The 22,188-nt window shown below is 37.6% G+C and overlaps 1 protein-coding gene across 12 annotated transcripts in view; it reads right to left on the minus strand.

Annotated features, from left to right (window-relative positions):
- STAU1 (staufen double-stranded RNA binding protein 1) overlaps positions 1–13,209 on the minus strand; it is a 65,700-nt gene extending 52,491 nt beyond the window's left edge. For 8 of the 12 annotated variants that reach the window (XM_074210210.1, XM_074210209.1, XM_074210208.1 and 5 more), the window contains exon 1: positions 13,042–13,132. The gene's annotated coding sequence lies outside the window, so the exon portion shown is untranslated. Of the gene's footprint in view, positions 1–12,153; positions 12,688–13,041 lie in introns of those variants that run through there. The other 4 variants (XM_074210214.1, XM_074210213.1, XM_074210204.1 and 1 more) reach the window with 4 other exon arrangements.
- Positions 13,210–22,188: the final 8,979 nt, after the last annotated feature.

The raw sequence follows: 22,188 nt of genomic DNA on the forward strand, positions 1-22,188 counted from the left end.
GAGACACTTAATAATTACCCAGCTGTGTAGACACTTAACCCCACTGCCTTGCAAAAACCTTAAAAAAAAAAAAGAATAAAAATGGAGTCAATGGCTAAAAGGGAAATACACTGGGAGTAAGATACTTCATATAAAAGATATTTTTTTTTTGCAACAAGCTTTTGCAGTGATATGGAAGGGGGGCAGATGATGCAATGATATGGAAGGCAAGGGGGGCAGACGAGAGGGAATGAGGGAACCTTCACTCTTATCACAACTGGCTCAGAAAGGAAACAATATACACACTCAATATAGGGTATAGACATCTGCAGTACGGAGGAGAGAAGGGGGATGGGGGAAGAGGGGGAGATGTGGATGACAGAGAGGGCAGATCATGGGAGAGAATATTCATATATAACACACTATCTTTTTTACTTTTTGCAAGGTGCTGGGATTGGGTGGCCTGTCCTGGACCATGGTCCGGGTGTTTGCTGGGTCTCTGGGGTGGTATGTGGGCTTGGGGGGCCCCTTTGCCCCAGGGCCAGTGCTTTGTCTACTACACCACTCTGCTGTCCTATGGTACATTTTAGAAGAGATTGGAGTGAAGGGAGAGAAAGAACATAGTATATGATAGTGGGGAGGAATGGATAGAGGGAGTTACAGTCAGTGGTGGCAACTGTGGAAAAGTATGCAGGTGGCTTCTTTGATGGACTTATGAGGAAGAATGAGATCCACCCAAGACAGAGCTGATGGTATCAGAACACAGACTGAAACACATTTTTTCTCTCTCTTTTACTTTATTTTTCATGAGGTTTTATATTTTTGTGGGGAAGGGGGTATTATGTTTGCTCTTAAACAAGAATATTTTAGCAGTGTATAAAGAAATGTGGAGTTTGAACAGAGACCAAAGACTATTACCTTTAGGATATGATTTCTCTCTTATCACATTCAACTTAGATCAATGTATACCATGGAAACAATGTAAAGACTAGGACTGCCTTTGGAGGGGGATGGGAAGCAAGATTGGGTGAAAGGTTATGGAATTCAAAATAAATAAATAAAAATTTTTAAAAAACAACTCTGAGGTACCTCCTCATATCTATCAAATTAGCTAATATGATAGAAAATGAAAATTACAAATATTGGAGAAGATATGGAAAAATTGAAACAATACATAGCTGATGAAGTTCCAAATTGATCCAATCATTATGGAGCACAATTTGGAATTATACCCAAAGGAATATAAAACTGGACATACCCTTTGATTTAGCAATATCACTACTATATCTGTATCCCAAAGGCATCATTAAATAAAAGAAATTGGACCCACATGAAGAAAAACATATACAGCTGTTCTTTTTGTGTTGGCAAAGATTTGGAAATTGAAGGGCTGCTCATCATTTGCAAAATGGCTGAACTTGTTATGGTATATAAATGTACTACAATATTATTGTTCTATAAAAAATGATGGGGCGGCTAGGTGGTGCAGTGGATAGAGCACCGGCCCTGGAGTCAGCGGGACCTGGGTTCAAATCAGACCTCAGACACTTAATGATTACCTAGCTGTGTGGCCTTGGGCAAGCCACTTAACCCCATTTGCCTTGCAAAAACCTAAAAAAAAAAATGATGAGCAGGCAGATTTCAGAACTGATAATTTTTTTTTGTTTTGCAAGGCAATGGGGTTAAGTGGCTTCCCCAAGGCCACACAGCTAAGTAATCATTAAGTGTCTGAGGCCAGATTTGAACCCAGGTCCCGCTGACTCCAGGGCCGGTGCTCTATCCACTGCACCCCTAGCTTCCCTGCTTGAACTGATTAGGGAAGTGAGCAGAACCAAGAAAATATTGAATATATTAAGAGCAATACTGTGATGATCAACTCTGATACACTTAACGTTCTCAGCAATACAAAGATCAAATACAACTCCAACAGACTCATAATCACACCCGGAGAAAGAACTGCAGAGCCTAAATGCAGATCAAAACATTCTCTTCACTTTTTTGTTATTTTCTCCTCTCTCATGGTTTCCAGAGAAAGAGTTATGGTATCTGAATGAAGAATAAAGCAAACTATTTTCACTTTTTTTTGATAGTTTTTTTCTCTCTTGGCTTTCCCCTTTTGTTCTGATTCTTCTTTCACAACATGACTAATGTGGAAATGTTTAACATGATCATATATATATAACCTAAATCAGACTGCTTGTTGTCTTGAGGAGGAAAAAAATTTGGAACTCAAAAATCTTACAAAAATTAATGTTGAAAACTATCTTTACATATAATTTAAAAAGAAATAAAATACTATTAATAAAAAAACATACATTTGAACAGGATTTTTTGGAAAAAATTTAAAATTTTATAAAGAAATGTAGTCCCTTCCAAGGTGTCAATTTTCAGCTATCCAGGAAACTCAGTTATTTAGAAAGTTATTTAGAAAGGTGCCTGAAGGCTTGGGGGCGGCTGGGTGGAGCAGTGGTGGCTGGGTGGCGCAGTGGCTAAAGCACCGGCCCTGGAGTCAGGAGTACCTGGGTTCAAATCAGGTCTCAGACACTTAGTAATTAGCTAGCTGTGTGGCCTTGGGAAAGCCACTTAACCCCATTTGCCTTGCAAAAAAAACCCCTAAAAATAAATAAAATAAAATTACAGGCTTGGGAGGAAAAGAAATTTAAGTAAAGCAAGTTAAAATAATGATGACCCAAAAAAGTAATGTGATGTAAAGTGATGATTGTTCCCTTTCTCCCGGAGTACATATTACTACATTTTAGGGGGCAGCTAGGTGGCGCAGTGGATAGAGCACCGGCCTTGGAGTCAGGAGTACCTGGGTTCAAATCCGACCCCAGACACTTAATAATTACCTAGCCGTGTGGCCTTGGGCAAGCCACTTAACCCCATTTGCCTTGCAAAATCTAAAAAAAAAAAAAAAAAAAAAAAAAAAAAAAAAAGTGCCTGAAGACACCAAAGGATTGAGGTAGGTCCTAAATGAAAGGCATTCAAATGACATATAGGAAAAAGTCATAGAAATTCAAAGATGGAATCAGTTACCTCAATTGTCTAAGAAAGCATAGTAGACTTTACCATATTTTATAGAGTTAGTCATTCTAAGTAAAATCATAATAGCAATGACAAATGAAATACTGTATAAATAAGATAAAAAATTCATAGGTTGGGTGATTTTAATTTATAAGCATATGGAGAGATAAAACCTGTTAAAATCATAAAGATAACTCCATAGTGGTCAAGCAACATGGGATAATCTATTTCCTTTAGAAAATTAAAACTTTCAACATCCTTTCTAATGAATGAGATAAATTTGTGTCACTATAGACTACACAGGTTATCCTGGAAGTACAGACAGAATAAATCTCATATGCATATGCAATTTCACTGAAATTAAAAATATAAATATATTTAATTCATTTGGCCAAAGTATTATTATAAACTGACTGGCATCAATCATTTGGAGTATTATGTAAACCTCTTTCTTGAATACTCTCAGATCAAATTAGGAAGAACTGATTCAGAGGCACCTGAATACCCAAATAACACATTTTTTCTGGTCATAAAGAAATGGCACAAATTGAAAAATAAGGACAGAAGAGGGAAAATAAATTAGAATATTATTAAAGAATGAATAGGAAGAACAAAGGGCAATCAGTAGCAAATACTGTACAGTCGATTATGAGCCAAGACCTGAAACTGGAAATTTTGCTTTTTCTTTGACAGAACACAAAATTAGAGCTTAATACTAACCATTTCCCAATGAGATGATGGGCTCAGGGTACAGATTAAAAACATTTCTATTGGACATGACTAATGAGGGGTGTTTATTTTACTTGACTAAATATATTTGTTATAAGAATTTTGCTTTTCTATTCATTTTTCAAAGAGAAAGGGATGAGAGGAAGAAAAGATAGGCTTTGGATTGTTGAAAAAAATTAGATTTAAAAAAATTTAGTTCATAAGTTCACTTTAGGGGCGGCTAGGTGGTGCAGTGGATAAAGCACGGGCCCTGGAGTCAGGAGTACCTGGATTCAAATCCGACCTCAGACACTGAATAATTACCTAGCTGTGTGGCCTTAGGCAAGCCACTTAACCCTGCTTGCCTTGCAAAAACCTAAAAAAAAAAACCCAAAAAACCAAAAAACAAAACAAAACCTAAGTTCACTTTAGTGGGACTTTCTAACAAAAATCTAATCACTAAAACAGTAACCACCTAGTCTAAGCATGACTCTATGTTAGATGCTGTAAGGATCCAAACAAGACTAGAACATGGGTCTTACCTTTATGTGGCTTACAGTTTAGTAGTTGAAAAATGGAATGCACATAAATAACTATAACTCAAGATACAAAGTTAAAGTGCAGTAAAAGACAAAAATTATCATGAGTATTAGGAGAGAACATTCCTTGCTGGGAAAGACAAAGAAAGTAAGTTATACTTCTTAGAAAAGATGGTATTTGAGCAAAAATAAGAAGTCCAAACAAAAGTACTATTAACATATTAATTTTGGCCTTTTTGCATTTCATACAAAATCTTTAAGAGAGTAAAGTTTAAAACATAGAGAGATTAGAGAAGTATGGAATAGTTTACTTGTCAGATATATGGATAAGGGAAGAATTTATGACCAAACAAGAGATAAGGAACATTAGTGGTTGTAAAATGGGTAATTTTGATTACCCAGTCTATCCACTGCACCACCAGTCATTAGGGACTGAGCTCAAATCTGGCCTCAGAAGGCACTTAATGATTACTTAGCTGTATGATCTTGGGCAAGGCAAGTCACTTAACCCCACTGCCTTACAAGAAAAAAAAATCAATGCAGTCACAATATTAAGAAGGAAATTAGAAAACTGGAGAAAAAAATTTAATAGCCATATCTAATATATATTCTAAAATATATAGAAAATTGCATCAATTTTTTTTTAGAATACAAGTCATTCTCCAATTAATACATAGTTAATGGATATGAATAGGCCATTTTCAGTTGAGGAAATCAAACTATCTATAGGGGTAGCTAGGTGATACGATAGAGCCCTGGCTCTGAAGTCAGGACCTGAGTTCAAATCCACTCATATACTTGATACTTACTGGTTGTGTAACCCTGGGCAAGTCACTTAACTCCAATTGCCTCACCAAAAAACTATCTATGGTCATATAAAAAAAGGTCTAATCAATACTGATTAGAAAAAGCAAATTAAAACAACTTTGAGGTACTATTTCACACTTATCAGATCAACTAATATGACAGAAAAGGAAAAATGACAAATGTTGGAGGGGTTGTGGAAAAACTGGAACACTAAAGCAGTGAACCAATCATTCTGGAGAGCAATTTGAAACTATGCTCAAAGGATTATAAAACTGTGTGTGTATATATATATATTATATATATGTATATATATAATATATATATACACATATATACATATATACATACACACACACACACACACACACACACAAACACACACACCTTTTGACCCAGGCAATACCACAACAAGGTCTCTTCACAAAGGAATTCACAAGAAAGGAAAGAAAAGGAAAAAATACTCTATGCACAAAAATATTTATAGCAGCTTTTTTTGTGGTGGAAAAAGTTAGAAATTGAGGGTGTGCCCATCATTTGGACAATGGTTAAACAAGTTGTGGTTATATGATTGTGATGGAATGCCATTGTGCCTATAAGAAATGATGAACAGGATGCTCTTAGAAAAATGTGGAAAGATGCAAAGTGAAAAGAGAACATTGTACATAGTATTAGCAATATTATACAATGAAGAACTGTGAATGACTTGGATATTCTTAGCAATACAATAATCCAAAACAATCCCAAAGGGTTAATGATGAAGCATATTATCCACCTCCAGGGAAAGAATTGACATTGTCTGAATACAGACTGAAGCATGCTATTTTTCACTTATTTCATTTTTTAAATTGAAGTCTTCTTGTACAAAATGACAACTATGGAAATATTTTACATGCTTGCACATATATAACCTATAGATGATTGCTTATTACAGGAATGGGGGAAGGAAGGTAAGAATAGAATTTGGAACCCAAAACTTAAAAAAAGTGTTTAAGACTTGTTTTAACATGTAATTGTATAATAAAACATTATATATATTTAAATTAAAAAAGCCAACATAGTGGGGAAGCTAAGTGGCTCAGTGGATAAAGCACCGTCCCTGGAGTCGGGAGGACTGGAGTTCAAATATGGCCTTAGATTCTTTCTAACTGCGTGACCCTGAACAAATCACTTAACTTTGCCTCCAAAAATAAAAAAAAAAACACATAGGGAGATATTTATCAACACATTCTAAAATATTTGAATGATTGATCAAATTACTAATCAATAAAAAGATTTTTTAAATGCCTGCTATCTCATTAAAAACAAATTCTGGTGACAGAAGAAAAAAAAAGACAAGCAGATTCCATTATGAAAGCACTGATTTCACACTTGTTACATCTGCAGTTGACACAAAGCTAGGAAGGAGGGCTAAGGTGTCAGATGTTTTTGAGTCCAAAAAGATGTCAACAAGAAGGCACAATGGAAAGAATCACTGGCATGTAATAGAGTTAAATGTAAAAGTCTAAGGTGCAGGTTCAAAAAAATCAAGTACAGAATAGGAGACATGGCTAGACAATTTATGAGAAAAAAAGGTCTGGAGTTTTAAATGTACTACAAGGTCAATGAGTCAATTTTGTGACATGGCAACCAAAAAAAAAAAATAAATGACATACTAGGCTGTATGAATAGAGGTATAATGCCAGAATGAAAGAGGTTATAATAGTTCCACTGCATTCTGCCCTGTTCAGGCTACAGCTAGAGTATTATATTTAATTCTTGGTACTATATTGGACTAGAAGAATATTGACAATTAGGAGAAAATTTGAGGAGAAAAGGGTAACAGTATTTTGCTTATTAGTTTTCAGGTTGAAGAGGGATTATGCTTGTTCTACTTTACTCCAAGAACACAGAGCTAGGACCTGATGGGTAGCAATTACAAAAAGATAAGAGATAATTTATCTCCAGAAAAATTTCCTAGCACTTAAAGCTGCTCCAAAGGGGAATGGGCTACCTCAACCAGAGAGTGGGATGATCACTTGTTAAAGATAACATAGAGTAGTGCTGTCAAACTATTTTCTTTTCTTTTGGTTTTTGAAAGACAGTGGGGTTAAGTGACTTGCCCAAGGTCACACAGCTAGGTAATTATTAAGTGTCTGAGGCCATATTTGAACTCAGGACCTCCTGACTCCAGGGCCAGTGCTCTACCCCCCACTGGACACCTAGCTGCCCCCATAGTGCTGTAAAACTAAAATAGAAAAGCAATCCCTGAAATATCTGCAGGCTGTATATTGACTTAGAAAAACACAAACCAACATTATTCAGATTGAATTCAATTTTTATTAATTTTGTTATGGTTCAAGCAAAAATTCAGGAGTTTTTCTGGCTCCTTATAACCTCTAAGAATTTGACACTTCCATTGTAGAAGTATTCTTGTTCAGAAATGATTTAGACTAGTTGATTTCTGAAGAACCTTCCAACAAGACTTTATAATTCTATAGTCAAAAACATAATTAGATGATGATACAGTTTGACCTTAACAACTCCTATTTTAAAGTCTTTGAGTTGGAAGTGTCCTCAACTCTCTAATTTTACAGATTAAAAAAAAGCAATTGGAATAGGGTCAGAATTTGTAAACTCACTGGGAACTCCAATATCCTCTTACTAATGCAGTTCAAAACCCTGAGGCTAGAACAGGGATTAATCTTGCTGGTCACAAAACAGGTATATATCAGAGGCAGGTCTTGAACCAGGTATCTGGTTGTAAGGCCAACTCTCTAATTACACTACAACAAAAAGTTTTGTAACAGATAAAGAAACGAATACTAACTCCCTAATTCATAACTCAATGCTGCCTCCTTTTCTTTATCTAAAAATACTCAATAATTTTAAATCTAAAGGAAAAATCATTAAACTTTAATATTTTTTAAAAGTCTCATATATCAGTCTACATCAAAATACAACAGAAAAATATGCAAACATGGAAAGTATGATGCCCTTAACCCAGGTAACACAATTGACATCATTCCTACATCTGTAACCAGATCCCAGAAAAAGTCCTAAGTTCATCAGTAATCTCCAATCATGTTTTAAAAACAAAAACAAAATATATTAGCCTAATAAATTTTTTTAATCTTTATAATCCAGTTCAGTGAGTCCAAAATTCCTTGGACAACTGATTTTATATAAGGCTAAAAACAAAGCAATTTAATTATTATTGTGAAAAACTCTAAATTGACATTTATTACATCTATAAAATTAGTACTTTGATTAAACAAATTTTGCATTACATTTGAGTTTAAGACATCTAGTCAAAAATAAACACTTTCCTCTATTTTTTATCCCAGTTTTTAAAAATTATATCTTGTACAAACATATTGAACAAAACTTAAAGAAACCAAATGAATAAACTGAATGTGCTGATTCATGAGAAGATAAGATCTCTGGTGATTTTGTAGATCTACAGCAATATTATCTATATGATGATCTTTTTAAATAGTGCTATAACTTTAATATTTACAAAGTGAATTAAACTACTTGCTCTAAGTTTTGCTTTGGTGGTGGTGATGTTTTTGGCTCACAACATTCAGTAAAGTTGACCATCTGAGACATCTTTGCAAACCTCTTGTACTGAATGACATTAAAAAATAACCTTAGACACACAATGTTTTCTTGAAAATATGGTTTGCTGGTCCAAATTGTATCTTTAGGATAAACTGATAATTCAACTATAAAATACAACAAAAAAGTTAGCACTAGTATGCTAGCTTCACAAAATCTGTCCTGACCCAGTAACCAGCACTAGGAGCATCCTCAACTTAACCTCTCTAAGTCTCAATTTCCTCGTCTGTAAAATAAGGATAAAAAAAATTCCAGCCTCATAGGACATGATTATGACTACAAAGGATATGGTCGGCATTAACTTAATTAAGCTTCATAATACCCTTCCTTAAAGTTTGATTAGATGAGATTCAATTCAACAGATATTTATAGATGTTAATTAAGCATTTGTCAAAGATATACAATAAACAATAATCTTGGTATAAAAAACACAACTTGGTTCTTACTCTTCTATTTGTATAACTAATCAAACTCAACACTAAAATGAAAATCCAATTTAGCTAAAAATTAACTTTCATAACTAGCACATCTTCTAAGAGAGTTGAAACTTTAGTCTGCAATTTCATCTTTTTTTTTAAAACTGCCCTAGTGCTATGACCTGAACCATAATAGAAGATTTATTTAAAGAGGTCAGGAGAAAATTAAGAACAGAAAACTATTTTTATTTTAAAAGTCTCCTGTCACCAAGAAACTCAATTCAAGAAATATATATCTATTCTATAAAATTTTTAAAAATCTTTTAATGACTATTATTTGTAAGGAAGGCTCCAAGCTAGATGCTTTTAACAGAATGACACATACAAAAAAATTTGGGCCCTTCAAAGTTTAATTCTACTGGGGGGGGGGGCAGGGAAGGGGGAGATGAGAAATCCCTAAAACAGTAAAATTTCCTCATAGTTTAAGGAGCATTACTAGCACCACCCAAATTCACTCAGATTCCTTAATCAGTTAAAGTAATTCCTTTATTTAATGTAATTTTTACTATCCAGTTTAAGCAATACTTTATCATTCTACTACATCCTATGACATCAAAAACTATATGATATAATCCAATTTAGAGATTCACCTGAGAACATTAACAAGGCCTCAGGCATTGACTCCTCAGATTTGCTGCTAAACTATCCAGTAAGTCACACTACATACTTAGTAAAAACAATAATTCTTTGCAAAACTGAAAAGTTACATTAGTGCTAGTGGATTTAATTCCAAATAAGGAATAAGAATATTCTTATCAAAGAATTTAGGAGAAGAAACCCACAGAAATCTACAAGGTCCATTTACTTTGTATTTCAATGTATTAAGAATTTTTGGCCTAATGTGACTATGTCCTAGTTGCTAAGGCCCATATTTTCATTTTCCATTACTAGTTCCAGTTTAGAAATGCAATCTTGCCCCCAAAATAGTTCTAAAAGTTTTTGTTTGTTCCATAACGTGACATGTATATATACAAATGTTGTATCCTGGAAAGAGTCAAAATTGATTCTTTAGAAGTCTGTTTATAACAATAAATACTAAAAAAAAAAGTATAACTGAAAAATACTTCTGAAAAAGCATTTTTCAAAATAAAATATAACCTTTTCCTTTTCTAGGTACTAAGCAAACACTCAAAAACTGCAATCTTTCTAATTTGTCATGTTTCGGTGACCAAAACAAAACATATAAAATTTCCACTGCCACGAAAGATAGACAAGTAGAATACTAATACTACATGTCTGCAACAGAGCAATTTTGGAAGCAATATTTTTAACTATATATTTTTTTTAAAATTTTATTTATGTAAAATAATGAGGTTAAGTGACTTGCCCAAGGTCACACAGCTAGACAATTATTAAGTGTCTGAGGCCACATTTGAATTCAGGTCCTCCTGACTCCTGGGCGGGTGCTCTATCTACTGCACCACCTAGCTGCCCCTATGGCTATACATTTAATAACTGTAGTAATTGCCACAAATTAAGTATTCTTGTTAACAACTTCCTGAAGTGACAGAAATATCTTTTAAAACTACAGAAGATAATATTTGTTTGCCACCTACAGTTGTTAGTTTTATGTGTTAACTAAAATCAAGAAGCTTTCCAAATTACTAAATTTACCATTAAAATATGTGGTGGGCCATGAAGCTTCAGAAAAAAAAATCCCCCCATAATAGAAAGTTTCTAATCAGAATATTCTTTGCTTAATTCTTAACTTAAAATTACATCAGCATATTTGCACAACCACTGTAAAGAACCTTTTGGAGTTTTCATCACATAACTTATTAACTATAGTTTAACTTTGACACAAAAAGTTATTTTCCATTAAAGACAATTTAACAAATGTCCATCAGACTAGGAAGAATAATCCAAGAACAATTTGATTTTTTAAAAAATTAGTATCAAAAAACAACTGCTGTTTCATATACAAATAACATACTAATAATAATATAGCTTGTAATCAGTAAAAACTTCTATTCCTGCTCCACAGCTAATTCACCAAAACCTCTATTTTAGCTATAAAGTGTATATTACAACAATTTCTTCCTCACAAAATAAAATAATTATCATCTGTAAACTGCTAAGTGAAAGATAACTTTATATACTCATTAGAAAAATAACTAACTTGAGAGAATGGCTGGTTGGGAAAAATTAATTAAATTCTAAGTCAATTTTAAAATACTGTTGTTTGTGACAGCAATGCACTATATAAAAGGCAACAGGTAATTTGTTTGACTCATAGCTTAAACCTTTAATAAACTTACAGGTAATTTTATGTTAGACCGAAGTGGACAATAAGACCTTAAAAGTGTATCAAACTACAATAGGCAAGTGTCCAATGTGAGTACTTCATAAAATTAGGCAAAGGATGTTTTCAAGACTCGTTTGTAAATCAAATATTTTTACTAAAGGAATCAATTTAAATAATTTAAAGTGATATGAAAGAACTTTTTTGTTAAACATGGAGTGTCCCCTAATCTTTTTGGTAAATCAGGATTTTAGTACAAGCCACACCAATATACTTAACTTCTGAATTAAAAATAAACTCAGCATGCACAAATGAACCTGCCACACTAATATCTCACTTGTCAACACTAAAATTACTCTCTCTGCAATCCAACTACTTTAATTTTTAAACTAATGACTCAATATATTTTATCTCATTTTGATTACCTAAAGATAATCCAAGCAATTTAAAAATCAGCTTTCTCCCGCACGCTCACAATTAAAGACAATTTGACAACATAATGAAAAAGAACAAAGAAGTCCCTGAGACCTGAAGGCTTTTCCCTTTGCCAAAAAAAAAAAAAGAAGACCCAGCTAGATGACTGAGCTGCCATACACATTTGGCCTTAGAGGAGAGATCCTCTTACATACGACTGATATTGCAACATGGGTAAGTGCATGGATTTATAATGGGGATCAGTAAATGGGGGCAGAGGAGCATGAGGTTTCGACTATAACAGAGACCCAGCAATTTGGAGTGAGCGACAAAGGCAGAAAAAAATCTACTGAATACATCTATTTACTCAATACGGGATGCCAATACTAAGCCGGTTGTGGCCCCAGATGACAGATAAGTGAATTCGCTGGTTCCGCACGCTTTATACCGAAGGGGCACTGAACATCTCCCATCTGCATCAGCTGCTATGGACCGGTATCGACTGAAATCCTTTTTTCCTCATACAACCGCCTCCTGGAGAAGTCACCCCCCATGCACAGGTGTATGAGGGCGGCAGTCAGAACTTGGAGATCACCGCAGCTTCTTTCCTTCCCAAGAACCACAACTAAACAGAACTTCATCCGTAATACGAAAGGCAATTTTGGTATAAAAAAGCTCGAAGGGGGGGGGGGGGGGGGGAGTCTATCCTCTCCTTCAGGATAATGCTATCCGGACACAGAACAATAAAAAACTGCCGGAGCTTCAACAATCTAATTCAAGGAACGCTCGGTCCGTGGCCGATCCGGTAACAGCGGAGCCAAAAGGCCAGAATGAATTCGTCCAGACCCGTGATTCGGGGATTAAATCCGCCAGCCTCGGAACTGGGCCGGGGGCCGAAACCTGGCCCAGGGGCGCGGGGGCTTCCCGCGGGCCGCCCCTCCGCGGCGGGGAGGAGGTTAAGCGGGCTGTTGCGCGCCCCGCGGGCCCGGCGGAGGGGCGGCCGGCGGGCAGGCGAGGCCGGGGCCCAGGGCCGCGCTCCCACAGCAGGCCCGATCCCCGCCCCGGGAGGGCGGAGGGACCGAGGCCCTCCTGGGGGGAGGGGAGGCGGCAGGCCGGGCGCGGGGTGGCCTCGCCCGCTCGGGCCGAGCTAGGCCGGGAAGGCCGGGGGGGGGGGGGGGGGGGCGGCTCGCCCTCACCCACCCGCCATCCCAGGCCCTTCCCCCAAGTTGCAACGGGCTGGGCCGAAGCGCCTCACCTGGATTCCCGGACCTGTCCCCCGCCGAAGGATCGGTTGGGCGGTGTTGGTGAAGAGGGGAGGGGGCGCGGAGTGGCCTGCGGGGGGGCGGGCGCCGGGGGTCGGGGAGGGAGGGAGGGGGGAGCCGAGCCAGACGCTGCGGCCACAGGGCAAACACTAAAGAGAATGAGCCGCTCGGGCTCCCGCAGCCAAGCAGGAAGTGACGGGGGGAGGGACAGGGCCCGACCCCCTCCTTCCCCGCTCCCCTCCCCCACTCGGAAACTACACCTCCCGGCGGGCGCAGCGCCGCTCCAGCCGGGGAGACTACAGTTCCCGGCAGGCAGCGTGCGAAGTCCTCCCCGTGGGCGCCCCCCCCGGGAATCCGGCGTGTCGGGAGCAAACTGAAGAGTGGCACTTCGCAGGACACGCCGGCGCCCTGGTCGCTTGTCACGCGAGACTGATGGGAGCTGTAGTTCCCTTAAGAGGCCCAGGCCCAGATCCTGGAGAGTTGGCAGGAAGTGGCAGGCACCCTTTAAAGGCATAGGCAGGAGGAGGTCCTGGAACAGGTTGGTGTCATTCACTTAGGCTTCCGCAAACACGCATGGGTAGAACCATCCTCCTGGTTTTCAGTGGCGCACACTCTCACACCTCCCGAGGTAACCCTGCAGCCTCTAGAACCCCAAGGGGCCCATTTACTTTGGCTTTGTTTCCTGGCCTGCAACCCTTCCTCCTTCCTCCTTCCTTCTTCCTCCCTTCTCCCTTCCTCCCTCCCTCCATTCATTCCTTTCTTCCTTCTTCCTCCCTTCCTCCCTCCCTTCCTCCCTCCTCCTCTTCCTTCACCCTCCCTCCCGCCTTCCTTCCTCCTTCCATCCATTCCTTTCTTCCTTCTTCCTCCCTCCCTCCCTTCCTTCCTTCCTTCCTGCCCTCCTTCCTTCCTAACTCCCTCCCTCACTCCCTTCCTTCCTCTCTCTCTCCATTCCTTTCTTCCTTCCTCCTTCCTCCCTGCCCTCCTTCCTAACTCCCTCCCTCACTCCCTTCCTTCCTTCCTCCCTCCCTCCCTTTCTTCCTTCTTCCTTCCTTCCTCCTTCCTCCCTCTTTTCTCCAAGTAGAGAAACAGAAGTTAAGATGATAGATGACTTTATTTCCAGCATCTTCTAGGTCTCCAAGAAAAAACAAACTAAATAAATAGAATGTGTAATTTGGACCAGCCTTAACCTAGTCTGTATTTAATCAAGAATTTCTAGCAGCACATCCTGAAATTATTCTCCAACACCTCTCTATTTATACTTATCTTTTTTCATACATTCTCATGGGGGGGTGGGGTTGATAGATCATTTCATCTAGAGGATAACCATTCTTATTCTTCTACATGAGTTTTGGGCATGTCTTCCCATAATTCCTCCCTAAAAGATTTATCCAATGCCTTTCTTTTGTGTTTGTCATTTTTATATTTCATGATTCTAGAGCAACTCTAGATGCATAACTAGTTTTACCTCATGATTTTCATGTGCTAATAATTAGACACATTAGTATAAAAATATCATTTATTGGGCAGTTAGGTGGCACAGAAGATAGGGTACCAGCCCTGGAGTCAGGAGGACCTGAATTTAAATTTGACCTCAGATATTTAATGCTTATTTAACTGTGTAACCTTGGGCAAGTCACTTAACGCATTGCCTTGCAAAAAATCATCACAGCAATCAATCAACAAACATTCATGAAGTATCAACTGTGTAGCAGGCAGTATGTCAGGTACTAGGGATCCAAAAGCATTAAAACATCTCTTCCCTCAAGGAGCTTATATTTTAACCTGGAGAAAACATGAACATATATTCAAAACTAAACATTTTATGTGTATAAAACACATACAAAACAGCTTCAAGGTAATCATGAGGGAAAAGATAAAAATATCTGAGTGACTAGGAAAGACCTCTACACTGAGCATAATGCTGTGGCAGGTCCTCAGTAAATCAATGTTAATTTTATTTAATGTAATTAAACAGTCAAGTCATGTTCAAATTCAGTGATATAGATCCTACTTTGAACTAGCTGACCTGACTGGCACTCAGACTGATAAAAGCAGTACTTTGATGTCTCTTTGAGAACCCAGGTTCACTTCTGGTACCTCTGCAATGACACATTTTTAGTTTTGTTTGATTTTTGGGTTTTCAGACTTCAGTTGTATCAAAAGTACAGTGTCCTTCCCTTGAGTACCACCCCACAAAAACCTTTTGTTTGTGTTGAAAAAAAAAAAGTTGAGGGGCAACTAGGTGGCTCAGTGGATAGAGTACTGGCCCTGGAATCAGGAGGACCTGAGTTCAAATGTGAGCTCGTACACTTAATAATTGCCTAGCTTAACCCCATTGCCTTAAATAAATATTTTTTTAAAAAAAGAAACAGTTGATACTTAAGGTGATTTTATGGGACCTAAATTATATATTGTTTTGCATATTGCTATTAAAGCAGAGTAATTTGAATTATGCAATGAAAGTGTCTAAAATGTTCATTGCCTTTTACCCAGAGATTCATTCCACTGCTAGGGTAAGATAGGAAGAAAGGTCCTCTATATCTCAAAATATCAATGACAACACTTTTTTTGCAGGAGTTAAGAACTGGAAGCAAAATAATTGCTTATCATTTGGGAAATTGAGAAACATGAATGTAATGGAACATTTTGCACCATAAAATAAATATGATGATTACAGATAAGAATGGAAAGGCAAATGAACTGGTACAAAATGAAGTAAACAGCATGAGGAAAATAATGTAATACAATGACCTCAATATTGTAAATGGAAAGAACAAAAAACAAAGTTCCAATTTTAAAACTAATTTTAATGACCAAGCTTGGACCAGAAGAAGAGATGAGAAAATGTACTTCAGTTCCTTCTTTTGTAGAGGTGGGGAATTGTGGATGTGGAACACTTCATATGCTGTCAATCTACCAACATTGTCTTCTATGTACTAGAGATAGGTAGATATATAAAGAAAAAAGTGAAACAGCCTTTGCCTCCAAGGAACTTGGTCTTAGAAAGGGGGAAACACAATAGCTAAATATATAGATAGATAAAAGTAATTTCAGGGAAAGCTACAAAGGGTAGAGGAATTCTAGGCATTCAGAGATTGAGGGAACGATTCTAACTTGTGATGAAAAAGAACCTTCTGGATATAAGGGAGAGCAAGTACTAAAAGAAAGACAACAACTAGTGTTGAAGTTTTGTGTAGGAGAGTAGTAAGAAGACCAGTTTAATTGCACCACAGAGTTTATGAAATGTAGTAAATGTAGAATAAGCCAGGAAAAATAGATTGGGGCTAGATTGGCCAAAAAGTAGTTTATTTCATCTTAGATGCAATAGGAAACCCCTGAAATTTGACAATTAGATAGTAAAGTGGATAGAGTGCTGGGCCTGGAGTCAAGAAGACCTGAATGCAAATGGGCCCTCAGACATGAGAACCTGGGCAAGTCACTTAACCCTGTTTGCCTCATTTCCTTATCTGTAAAATAAACTAGAGAAGAAAGGGCAAAGCACTATCTTTGCCAAGAAAATCCCAAATAGGATCCCATATGAAGAATTGAGGCAACTGAATAACCGAATAACATGATGGAGCTTACTCTTTAGGAAAATAATTTTGGCAGCTCTTGGTCTTTGTTGTTTAGTTTTGTTACAATGTTTTTTTTTCTATCTTATTCTATGCTAAAAGGGATAGCTCTTTGGAGAGCTCAGAGGGGAAGGATGTGTTTGAAAATGAAAGTGACATTAAAAACAATTCAAAAAAGAAAGTAGAATAATAAAGCATTTACATAAAAAAGATTACCGCATCATCTATAGTAATAGGAAAGTATTAGATTTATTTACTTTCAAAGCATTTGTAAACATGTTGTTTTTTTGTTTGTGTTTTTTTCTGTTTTTTACAAGGCAAATGGGGTTAAATGGCTTGCCCAAGGCCACGCAGCTAGGTAATTATTAAGTGTCTGAGACCGAATTTGAACCCAGGTACTCCTGACTCCAGGGCCGGTGGTTTATCCACTTCGCCACCTAGCCGCCCCTGTTTTGTTTTGTTTTTTAATAAGCAGATCAGAATATCTAAATGAATGTCATCTTTCCAGATAGTCATTTTTGGAAAGCTTTATACTTAACCCATTAATACTTATCAAAACACTTGGAAACTTGTAATTTCCACATAAGGAAAGCAGTCATATTATAATGATAACTCATTTATCATTTAAAATGATATTAATAAATTTGATTTTCTACTTTATTCTACATACATCCTCTACTTTCAAAAGATGAACCTTTCAGGGGTGGCTAGGTGGCAAGTGGATAGAGCACTGGCCCTGAAGTCAGGAGAACCTTGGTTCAAGTCTGGCCTCAGACACTTAATAATTACCTAGCTGCGTGGTCTTGGGCAAGCCACTTAACCCCATTGCCTTGCAAAAAAAAAAACCTTTCCTAAACAAGGGCATATATAAATATAATATAACATTACTCCATAAGAAATGGTAAGTTTCTTCAGGAAATGCTAATGATCATGAATCTTGGTACACCACAATCTTTGAGGAATCAGATTTGCAGGTGACTAAAAGGGCAAAAGATACATAATAATAGTTAAAAGTTATTTACTCTTTTAAGGGGCAGCTAGGTGGCACAGTGGATAGAGCACCTGCCCTAGAGTCAGGAGTACCTCAGTTCAAATCCAACTTCAGACACTTAATAATTACCTAGCTGCGTGGCCTTGGGCAAGCCACTTAATTCCATTTGCCTTGCAAAATCCTAAAAAAAAAAACACCTTATTTAGTCCTTTAAGGTTTATAAAGTCCTCTACCAATACCTAATTTTATTCTTATAACAACCTTGGAAGGTAGGTGCTATTATTTCCATTTTCCAGATGAGAAAGTTGAGCAAGACAAAAGTTAAATAACATAAAAACTAACTTACCAGGGGGCAGGGGCAGCTAGGTGGCAAAGTGGATAGAGCACTAGCCCTGGAGTCAGGAGGACCTGAGTTTAAATATGCCTCAGATACTTAATAATTACTTAGCTGTGTGACCTTGGGCAAGTTACTTAACCCTATTACATTTCAAAAAACAAAACCAAAAACAAATAAAAAAAAAACTAACCTTCCTGGACAGATCTGGAAGGGCAGCTGTGAAGTATAAGAGACAAATAAATGAGTGTTTAAGAAAAAAACCTCCTGCTAGAGGTAGTGTTTGAACTAAAGGAAAAGGAAGAGAGATGAGAAAAGAAAGCATTCCAGGCAATGTGGGGACAAGGGTCACTTGCACAGAGGCAGAGACATAGGAGATAGAATGTCCAAAAAAAAGACCATCCAATATGCCAATGTGGCTTAAAAGTAATGTTGAGTGGGGGGGTTGGGGAGCAGAGCCAAGATGACAGAGTGAAGGCAGGAATCCCACAAGCTCTCCCCCAGACCACTCCAAATACCTTTAAATACCTAGTCAAATTCTAGAATTGTGGAACATGGAAGATCTGAGGGAAGGGTCTGTTGCACCAGACCATAGTATGGGGCCATACCAGAGCTAACCAACTACAGCCATACAGGAAGAGCCCAGTGGGGTGCCTGTGTCCCTGGCAGTGGGTGGGCAATTTTCAGACCTCTCAGCCCAGGGATTGCCAAGGACAGCCTGGAAGGTCAGCAGGAAAACTCTGCCACACCAGAGTGCTTGTAGAGCCCAATCTAACACAGGCCTCAATGCAGATCCACCCTGGAGACCAGGAGCAGACCTGGGAGCCACTGGTATCTGCATCCAGAGCACTCAGCTCACCAACCATAAGGAGGATAGGGGAAATTGCCGAGGTCTCTTTGCTATTACTGAGGCAGGACTCTTGCTTTGTCCATCCTCACATCCAGGTAGCAGTCTGGGGACTCAGACTCAGGAAAAGAAGTTTAACTGCCATAATAAAGCAGAGACTCTCCTCATGGTTTCAAGGTAGAAGGGAATGCTTGTGGTCACCTACAGACCAGATCACTAGTCAGGAAAGCAGTCAGGGCCTCTCATTAAGACTTTGGAGCAATTGTAGTCCCTGGGAAAAGGGGGAGGAGGGAGTGTACCTGGAAACAACTGCAAAAAACCCTCAAAAGCTTGGAATAGTGTGAACTTCACCCTGAAAGCTCTGAAAGCAGATTTCCACCCTAACAAAGAGTTAAAATCAAGTCTTAGGCTAGGGAAATGAGAAAACAACAGAAGAAAAAAAAATCTGACTATAGACAATTATTTTGGTCCTATAGAAGATCAAAATACACACTCAGAAGATAACAAGGTCAAAGTTTCTGTATCTAATACCTCCAATAAAATTATAAATTGGTCTCAGGCTATGGTAGAGCTCAAAAAAGATTTTGAAAATCAGGTAAGGGAGGTAGAGGAAAAGTTGGGAAGAGAAATGAGAGCAATGTGGGAAAATCATGAAAATCAAGTTAGTAGCCAGGTAAAGGAATTACCAAAAATACTGAAGAAAATAAAAACAGCATCTTAAAAACCAGTTTGGGTCGAATGGAAAAAGCAGTCCAAAAAGTCAATGAGGACAAGAATGCCTTAAAAAATAGAATTGGTCAGACAGAAAAGAAGATAAAAAAGCTCTCAAGAAAATAATTCCTTATAATGCAGAATGGAACCAAGGGAAGCTGATGACTTTGTGAGAAATCAAGAAATAATATAACAAAACCAAAAAATGAAAAACTAGAAGAAAATGTGAACTGTCTCATTGAAAAAATAATTGACCTAGAAAATAGATTCAGGAGAGATCATTTAAAAATTATTGGGCTACCAGAAAGTCATGACCAAAAATAGGCCCTAGACTTCATTTTTCATACACATTCAATTGGGTATAGAAATCTCTCTTTGCTAGAGGAAAATAGGAAAGGAAAGGATTAGGGAAAAAAAGGAGATGGGGAGGGGAGGGGGCATAGTTGATACAAGAGAGTGAGGATTAGAGAGGATAGTCAGATACAACACACCTTTGAGGAGGAACAGGGTGAAAGGAGAGAGAGAATAGAGTAAATGGGGTTTGGGGGAGGAAAAAGATGGAGGGAAATTACAGCTAGCAATAGCAACTGTGGGAAAAAATATTTTAAAAATTTCTCTGATAGACTTATGATATAGGAATTCTATCCATCCCAAAGAAAGAGGTGATAATGTCTGAATACAGATTGAAGCACACATTTTTTTCTCACTTTATTTTTTTTTGACATTTCTTTTTCTTTTTTGATGGGGGGGATTACGTTTACTTTTACAACATGAATACTGTAGCAATGTGTTTCATAGCTACACATTTTTAACCTTTACCAAGTAACTTGATTTCTCAGTGGGGGAAAGGGAGAAGATTTGAAACTCAAGGTTTTAGAAATAAATGATGAAATTTACTTTTGCATGTAGCTGGGTAAAAAGAATGAAAAAAAAAGTAGTGTCAGTAAATAAATATATTAAACACCTACCATGAGCTAGTATTGTTCTAAATGCTGAATGCTTAAGGAGAGAAAAATACACAAAATGAAGCTCAAAGGTGGTAGGAGAAAGGGTGAAAAAAGGTATCTAGCTCAGCTCTGGGCCATAATGAAGATCAGAGAAATCCAACAGCAGAGCTACTTCTAGGAAATGAGGAATTGATTGCCCTGGAACCTTTTAAAAGAGTGTTTTTGTAGTTTATACTTCCATCCTCTAGTCAGAGAGTCCAATCAAAAGGACAGAAAGCCCTGATGAGAGATGAATACAAAACCTAATTTGATTTTGCAAGATGGTGAGATTTCGCAATTTTATATGAGGTTCCCAGGGCATTATGGCATTTATGCTGGTGGAGGAGGGAAAGTAACAGGGATATCTAGAAAGAATGAAGGGTTTTAAACACCAGACAGAAGAATTTGTATTTGCATTTTAATCCCAGAGGCATTAGGAAATTCTAATTCCTTTAACAGGAAAGTGACCCAGTCAGATTTTGGGGTATTTTGGTAACAAAAAGGAGGACACATTAGAGAAAGACTAGACCAAAGGCTGGGAGAACAATTAGAAGTAGAGAGAGTATTAACACAGGAAACTAGATTGGTGGTCATGTGACTGTAGAGAATATGAGATATATTATAGAGGTAGAATTAACTAGTTTTGGTAATATGGAGGTCAATGGAGGTGAGTTAGAGTGAAGAATTGAGGATACCATGGATATTATGAACCTGGGTGACTGGAAAATGGGTAGTGCCTTCAACTGAAACAGATCTTAGGAAAGGGGTTTTGGGGATGTCTAACAGGTTCTTGGGAATGTGGGAATATAGATGAGGAGAAAGATGACAGCTAAAGATGTAGATTTAGAAGTCCTCTGCAGAAATGATCATGGATTCCAGGGGGGTTGATTAGATCACTCATAGAGAAAGCAAAAAAGAAAGTCCAAGACAGAAACCTGAAGTATATTTAAAAAAAAAAAAAGAAGGCAGGACATGGAGGAAGATCTAACAAATGAAACAGAAAGATTAGATAGGAGAATAGAACATTCTATTTGAATGTCTGTTTTTGTTTGGAATTAATAAGTTAAATTTTTTTAAAAGGCAATTATCTTTAAAGATATTTAAAAGGAAGTAGAATTTAAAGGAAAGTTCCAACAAAATTCCAAAAGTTTTTGTACAGTGGCAAAATTAGTGAAGTGAAGATTCTGAGTCTCAAAGTGATTTTCGAGTAATCTATACTCAATCCCCAGAAAGCAGCTAGGTGGTGCAGTAGCTAGAGGCATTGGCCTTGGAGTCATGAAGACCTGAGTCCAAATTTGGCCTTACACACTTCATACTTACTAGCTGTGTGACTTGGGCAATTCACTTAATCTCATTTCCTTATAAAAGTAAAAAAAAAACAACAGCCTCAATTCCAGGTAAATGTTTTGATATAATTAAAAAATAAAACTATCTTGTAATCATGTTATAAATAATCTACATCATCACCTTTTAAATTATTAAAGTAACTTTTTATTCAAATTCATTAGAATAGGGTAGCTAGGTGGCACAGTGGATAGAGCACTAGCCGTGGAGTTAGGAGTACCTGAGTTCAAATCCATCCTCAGACACTTAATAATTACCTAGCTGTGTGGCCTTGGGCAAGCCACTTAAACCCCATTGCCTTGCAAAAAAAACCCCAAAACCCCAACAAATTCATTAGAATTGGAATTAATTTTTT

This window comes from Macrotis lagotis, chromosome 1, assembly GCF_037893015.1.
Source record: "Macrotis lagotis isolate mMagLag1 chromosome 1, bilby.v1.9.chrom.fasta, whole genome shotgun sequence".
NCBI lineage: Eukaryota > Metazoa > Chordata > Mammalia > Peramelemorphia > Peramelidae > Macrotis > Macrotis lagotis.